Source organism: Artemia sp. Qi Xiang Cuo, chromosome 17 (assembly GCF_049724085.1).
Source record: "Artemia sp. Qi Xiang Cuo chromosome 17, ASM4972408v1, whole genome shotgun sequence".
Classification (NCBI taxonomy): Eukaryota; Metazoa; Arthropoda; class Branchiopoda; order Anostraca; family Artemiidae; genus Artemia; species Artemia sp. Qi Xiang Cuo.
In genome coordinates this window covers 62302295-62308901 of record NC_142810.1, presented here as the reverse complement: position 1 = coordinate 62308901, position 6607 = coordinate 62302295, and the positions used below count along the sequence as shown (strand labels likewise).

General features: G+C 30.9%; 1 long non-coding RNA gene across 1 annotated transcript; it reads right to left on the bottom strand.

Moving 5' to 3' along the window:
• Nucleotides 1-1967: 1967 nt before the first annotated feature.
• On the bottom strand, nt 1968-6323 carry LOC148942444 (uncharacterized). The gene is made up of 2 exons (XR_016143151.1): nt 5965-6323; nt 1968-2143 (listed from the first exon to the last, which is right to left on the bottom strand). It is a non-coding gene; the product is annotated as an uncharacterized LOC148942444 (long non-coding RNA).
• Nucleotides 6324-6607: the final 284 nt, after the last annotated feature.

Genomic DNA, 6607 nt, shown 5'->3' with positions numbered 1-6607 from the left:
TACTTTTTTGTCTCTCTAATACCCGTTTCCTACATAGAAGAATTTTATTTCCCTTAGCTAAGGAATTATATTACAATATTTCTTTATAATTTAAAAATATGTATTTCTGATCTTTTCAGTTAAATTTTTAATGAGCCTATACCTAAAAAAAAAAAAAAAAAAAAAAAATCGGTTTTGGATCCTTTACCCAAAGGGGAAAATTTTTTTTACATTAAGATCTCCCTGGCCCTAGGACTTCATAGTTTTGCCTTAAAATTCATAAAACCTTACCAAAACCGTAAAAAGGGCAGGAAAGGTTCTAAATGAAATGAACAGAGATAGGAAAAAAACGGTGACACGTTCGTTGCGAAGATGCACATACTCGATAAGATATAAATGATTAACGTTAAACATGGTTTATATCTTTAGGATCAAACATTTTATGATCACAAACCATAGGTAAAGAACGACACACAAAAAAAACTAAATTCTATTTAAACCATTTTTTTTGCAATTAATGCACCAACAAATTATATAACTTATTAGTTTCAAGGATTAGTTTTAAAGGAAAAGGCATTTCAAAGGAGCTATTTCTTGGCTAATTTTTCATATACTAAACATAAAGATTTTTCATGATAAATATCACTAACCTTACTAAAATTCTTAAGACCGTAATGTCGTTTTTCATAATTGCATTTTTTTTTAAAAAGTTATTCAAATTTGCTGAAGTTTTAAAAAAGGCTTTAATATACTGAGAGAGGAAAACGGTTTCACCAGCATGGTGCTTTCGATAACTATGACATGAGCGTACATAACTTTGAAATTAAAAAGAGCCTAAGCTTAATACATCTTTGACAAGAAAACTTAGAGACTGGATATACATACGTATATATAACACCCTTACACATTGACAAAACAAATGGTTTTCAATCAGATTTAGTTTATGACGAGATAATTGGGAATTAATAGTAAAACGTTCGATGTGTACATCATACTTAAATGCGTAATTTTTTCAGTAAGATATCTTTAACATTGTTTACCACTATGAATTCTTTGATGACCAGATAGGTGGGATTTTCAACTGAATGTTTTCTCACATGTTTTCATGCACAACACTAGAAAGGTGTTTCTCCAGTGTGAGTTTTTTGATGACCAGATAGGAGGGATTTTTGACAAAACACTTTCTCACATGTAAAACACTTGAAAGGTTTTTCTCCAGTATGAATTCTTTCATGATATGATAGGTTAGATTTTAGAAAAAATGTTTTATAACACTTGTTGCGTTGAAAAGATTTTTATCCAATATGAATTCTTTCGTGACGAGATAGGGTCGAGTTTAGACCGTATGATTTATCACACCTGTTACGTTTTAGAGACTTCTCTCCAGCGTGAGTTCTTTCGTGAGAAGATAGGGTCGAGTTTAGACAAAATGTTTTATAGCACATTTTGCGGTGGAAAGATTTTTATACAGTGGGAGTTCTTCGATGATCAGTTAGGTGGGATTTTTGGCTGAATGTTTTATCGCAAATGTCACATTTGAGAGGCTTCTATACAGTATGAGTTATTTCATGTTTTGCTAGGTTAAATTTTTGAATGAATGTTTTCGAACACATGTCGCGTTAGAAAGATTTCTCTCCAGTATGAATTCTCTGATGTCTAGATAAATTAGATCTTATCGAAAAACACTTCTTACATATATCACATTCAAAAGGTTTTTCTTCCGTATGAATTCTTTCATGATAAGATAGGGTCGATTTGTGGCGGAATGTTTTCACACACATGTCACATTTGAAAGGTTTTTCTCCAGTATGAGTTCTTCGATGATAAGCTAAGTGAGATTTGTGAATGAATGTTTTATCACACATGTCACATTTGAAAGGTTTTTCTTCAGTATGAGTTCTTCGATGAGATGATAAGCTGGACGATTTTTGACCGAATGTTTTATCGCATATGTCGCATTTGAAAGGTTTTTCTCCAGTATGCGTTCTTTGATGACGAATTAAATGGGAATTTGTAGAAAAACAATTCCTGCACATTTAACATTCAAAAGGTTTTTCTCTAGTATGCGTTCTTTGATGGTGAATTAGTTTGTAATTTGTAGAAAAACATTTCCTGCACATATCACATTCAAAAGGTTTCTTTCCAGTGTAGGTTCTTTGGGTATCTAAAACAGAAATAATGTTAATATCACTCAAAATAAATTACTTTTTATTTAATACTCAATTCTGCTTTTAAAACTTTTACCCTTAATTAGTCACTATATATTTGGCTTTAATGAATCTTGCCTTTGGTGTCAAATTTAAAAGAGCAAATTTGAGGTATTATTCTTGTGATTCAACGAATCCTTTGTTTGTCTATCTCTTTCGGATAAATAGATGAACAATCTTTTTTTGCAAACACAATCTCAATTTTAAAACCTTAAGCTTGTAATGTAATTGAATTCTTCAGCTTGAGGTTGTGCCTATGTCTACATAAATATGAGTTTGTCTAAATAGTGTCGCTACAGTATGATATCCAAGAACTGCATTAATTCAGTACTGACTAAGTGACTAATTTATTTGCAAACAACATATTAATAAACATTGCTTATATCAACCATCATGAGAGGGCAACAATGCGTCTGGTAAAACAATGCTGCAATCCTTTGGGTTTCAACAAATTATTCATTGATTAAAAACAAAATAAATATACTCCCACTATAGCTTTTTCATAAGAAAAACTACTAATAAACTACATTTCTTCATACAGAAAATACCAATTTAATATATTTTTAAATAATCCGATACACCCAGCTCCCAGAATTCCACTGATACGCAAAAATTTCGGTTTGGTAATCATGAATTTGTCCAACGATAAGCACTCAAACACTTGAAACAAAATACTTTGCTATTAAAGCCATCCACATAATCTCATAACAATCGAACGATTTTATTCTGTAAAATTTGCACCCTTATAAAATTCACATAAAATTACTTGACCATAAACACTTTGTCAGGGGCGGTCAAAACGATCAAATATATCTTAAAAGTAAAGAGATTTCGGACAAATCTCCCTTCAGTCACATAGCATAAGAAACACAGTTCTATATTTTCCAAATATCTTAGCCATAGTAGGTATCGAATGTGATTTTGTTCCTCTTTTTGCCATCATGAATGTGTTAAACTATATTTTTGTGAACAATAATGACATTTCTTGTTATCGAAAAGATAATAATTAAAGGTTCTTTTTTTTCAGTAAGAGTTTTTCAATTACATGAACCAGGTAAAACTAAAATAAGATAAGAATCGCTCAAAATAAATAGGTAAGTGAAATATTATTTAGATTACTTAAATGATATATTCGTATTGCTTTTTTTATTTGGCACAAAATTCAGCTCCAACAGTTTTAACCTTGATCAATTATTAAAATTTTATGTTAAGGAATATTGCCTTGATCAAAAATTTAAAGAAGCTGAATTGGAGCACTATTCTTGTCATTCTACAAATTATTCATTTCTTTACTATCATGGGCAACGCAATAGCGCTTCCTAAGTAAAGAACGATGTTGCTACAATGTATTATTATTATTTATTTTTTTTTTGTTTTAGACCAAGTCACTTCGTATCGAAGGAGTTGTCATAGAAACATCGAAAAAGGCTCATTCGATTGGAAATTGGACAAGCTTGTGCTATTTTTAATAGTAGGAAGTCATTGGAAGGCAACTAACAAACCCTTCTAAGCCCAAACTTTCCCCAAACACATCCAATCAAAATCTTGAGATAGCCATTTTGTTCAGCGTAGTTGATTTCCAGATAGAATTATGCTTTTGAGGAGGGCACTCCCCCACAACCCTCAAGGCAAGGGTTGCACGTTACGGCCTAGGGGCATATAAGATTTCATATTAATTAGATCTTATCGAAAAACAATTCTTTACATATATCACATTCAAAAGTTTTTTCTCCAGTATGAACACTTTGATGATAGAATGGGTTAAATTTTTGGGAGAATGTTTAATCACATATGTCACATTTGAAAGGTTTTTCTCTAGTGTACGTTCTTTGATGATAAGTTAAGTTGGATTTTTGGGAGAATATTTTATCACATATGGCACATTTGAAAGGTTTTTCTCAAGTATGAGTTCTCTGGTGTGTAAATAAATGAGATCTTATCGAAAAACATTTCTTACATATATCACATTCAAAAGGTGTTTCTTCCGTATGAACTCTTTCATGATCAGATAGGGTCAATTTTTGTCCGAATGTTTTATCGCATGTGTCGCATTTGAAAGGTTTTGTCCAGTATGAACTCTTTGATGATAAGTTAGGTTGATTCTTTGGTGGAATGTTTTCTCACGCATGTCAAATTTGAAAGGTTTTTCTCCAGTATGAGTTCTCTGATGTGTAAATAAATCAGATCTTATCGAAAAACATTTCTTACATATATCACATTCAAAAGGTTTTTCTTTCGTATGAATTCTTTCATGATCAGATAGGGTCGATTTTTGTCCGAAATTTTTTTCGCAAATGTCGCAATTGAAAGGTTTTTCTCCAGCAAGACTTATCCAATGATAAGTTTGCTGGAAGTTGTGGCTTAATGTTTTATTGCACATGTCACATTTGAAAGGTTTTTCTCCAGTATGCGTTCTTTGATGAAAAATTAAACTGGAATTTGTAGCAAAACATTTCCTGCACATATCACATTCGAAACTTTTTTGTACAGTGTGGGTTCTTGGGTTATCTGCAAGGGGGAAAACTGAAACAATGTAAAAATCACACAAAATAAATTACTATTTATTGGACACTCAATTCGGCTTTTAACACTTTTAAACTTAATTAATCAATATATATTTTGTTTTCAAGGATTTTGCCTTGGTGAAAATTTGTAAGAGCCAATTTGAGAAATTATTCTTGTGATTCAACGAATCCTTGATTTCTTTTTTTTTCTCAATAGAGAGCAGAACAACCATTTTTTGCAAAAATATTCTTAAATTTAAAACCTTAAGCTTGTAATGTAACAGCAAGTCTTAAGCTTGAGGCGGCGCATGGGCTTAAGTAAATATGAGTATGTTTAAAAAGTGTCGTTAGAGTGTGATATCCAAGAACTGCATTAATTTAGTACTGAATACTGGCAATCTTAGCCCTAGTAGGTATCGGATGTGATAATGTTCTTCTGTTTACCACCATAAATGCGTTGAAGTATTTTTTTGTAAACAATAAAGACATTTCTTGTTATCGAAAATATAATAATTAAAGGATCTTTTTTTCAGTGCGACTTCTTCAATTACTTGAAATAGGTAAAACTAAAATAAGATAAAAAACGCTCAAAATAAATAGGGAAGTAAAATATTATTCACATTACTTAAGTGATACATTCGTATAGCCTTTTTTTATTGTCAAAAAAATTTTTTTTTTCGTCAAAAATTAAAAGAATCTAATTTGGTGCATTATTCTTGTCATTCTACAAATTATTCATTCCTTTATTATTGTAAAAATAGGAGAAGTATTTTCTTATAATTATATAAATTCATAAGTTTGAGTTGTGCATGAAATTACTTAGAACTTAAAAAGATACCACACCACTAATAGTATGGTATTCTAACAAATAACACACAATTTGTACACACGTCTACATCCTTGCACCAGAAACAAAAGAAAATATCTAATATTTTTAAAACAAGAAAAAAATTGTAATGAGTTTCAAAAGTTAGAAAAGAGTCCCAAATAAAGACATATTTGTCATTTTATTCAAAAATTTAATTAGGATAAAAGATTTTATCCATTAGGATAAAATCCTAAAGGTCCATTAGGATACAAGATTTAATATTCTAATAGCTAAAACTATCTGGGACAATTGTAAACAAAATGTTCTTTTGACAAATGCAACCACCACGGTCAGATGCAGCAAACATATAACTTTGACGCCCCACCAAAATTCCAAAGGAAGTGATACTTTTTATTATTTTGGACACCGAAATATACACAAGAAGATCAAGATACTTGAAACATACCTTTGTCCTCACCACTTTGTGACTCCAGTTTAATATGAAAAGAATTAGGTTTGCAATCTGCAGATATGCCAGGAGAACTAGCCAAAAGAATGTCTTCGTGTTCCATTGATGATAAAATAAAAACATGTTTATCGTCGTTTGAGGATTCATCTTTAGGTTATACGAAAGTTACAATAGAAATCACAAAAAAATGCTTATAATAAATAAATTTGTTGCTTAAATAATGAAGTGTTACTTAAAAAGTTTTGAAAAAATCTGTTTAGAGAGAAAAACTAGTCGTTTCTGACTAGTTAGCACTCAGGTCACTATAGTTGTTGGCATGACTGGTGACTTTTATTTTGGTTTATTTTAAATGCAAAAGTTTATAGCAGGAAATAATTTAAGATATTTCAAAAAGAGCGGCATAGGAATGATATGACCACCATTGGAATCATCATAGTCGAAATTCTTTATCGTAGATTTTCAGCTGCTCATTAATGATGAAGTAGCAATCTCACTGAGCTATTGGCTCAATTAACAGCCAAAGAACCGCTCACAACTACAGAAGCCAAAGAATAGTTTCCCATTTAGCAATTAACACAAACTAGCACCATCTATCTCAAAAGAAGCTGCGAAATGTAATAAAAAACTCAGATTTAGAACT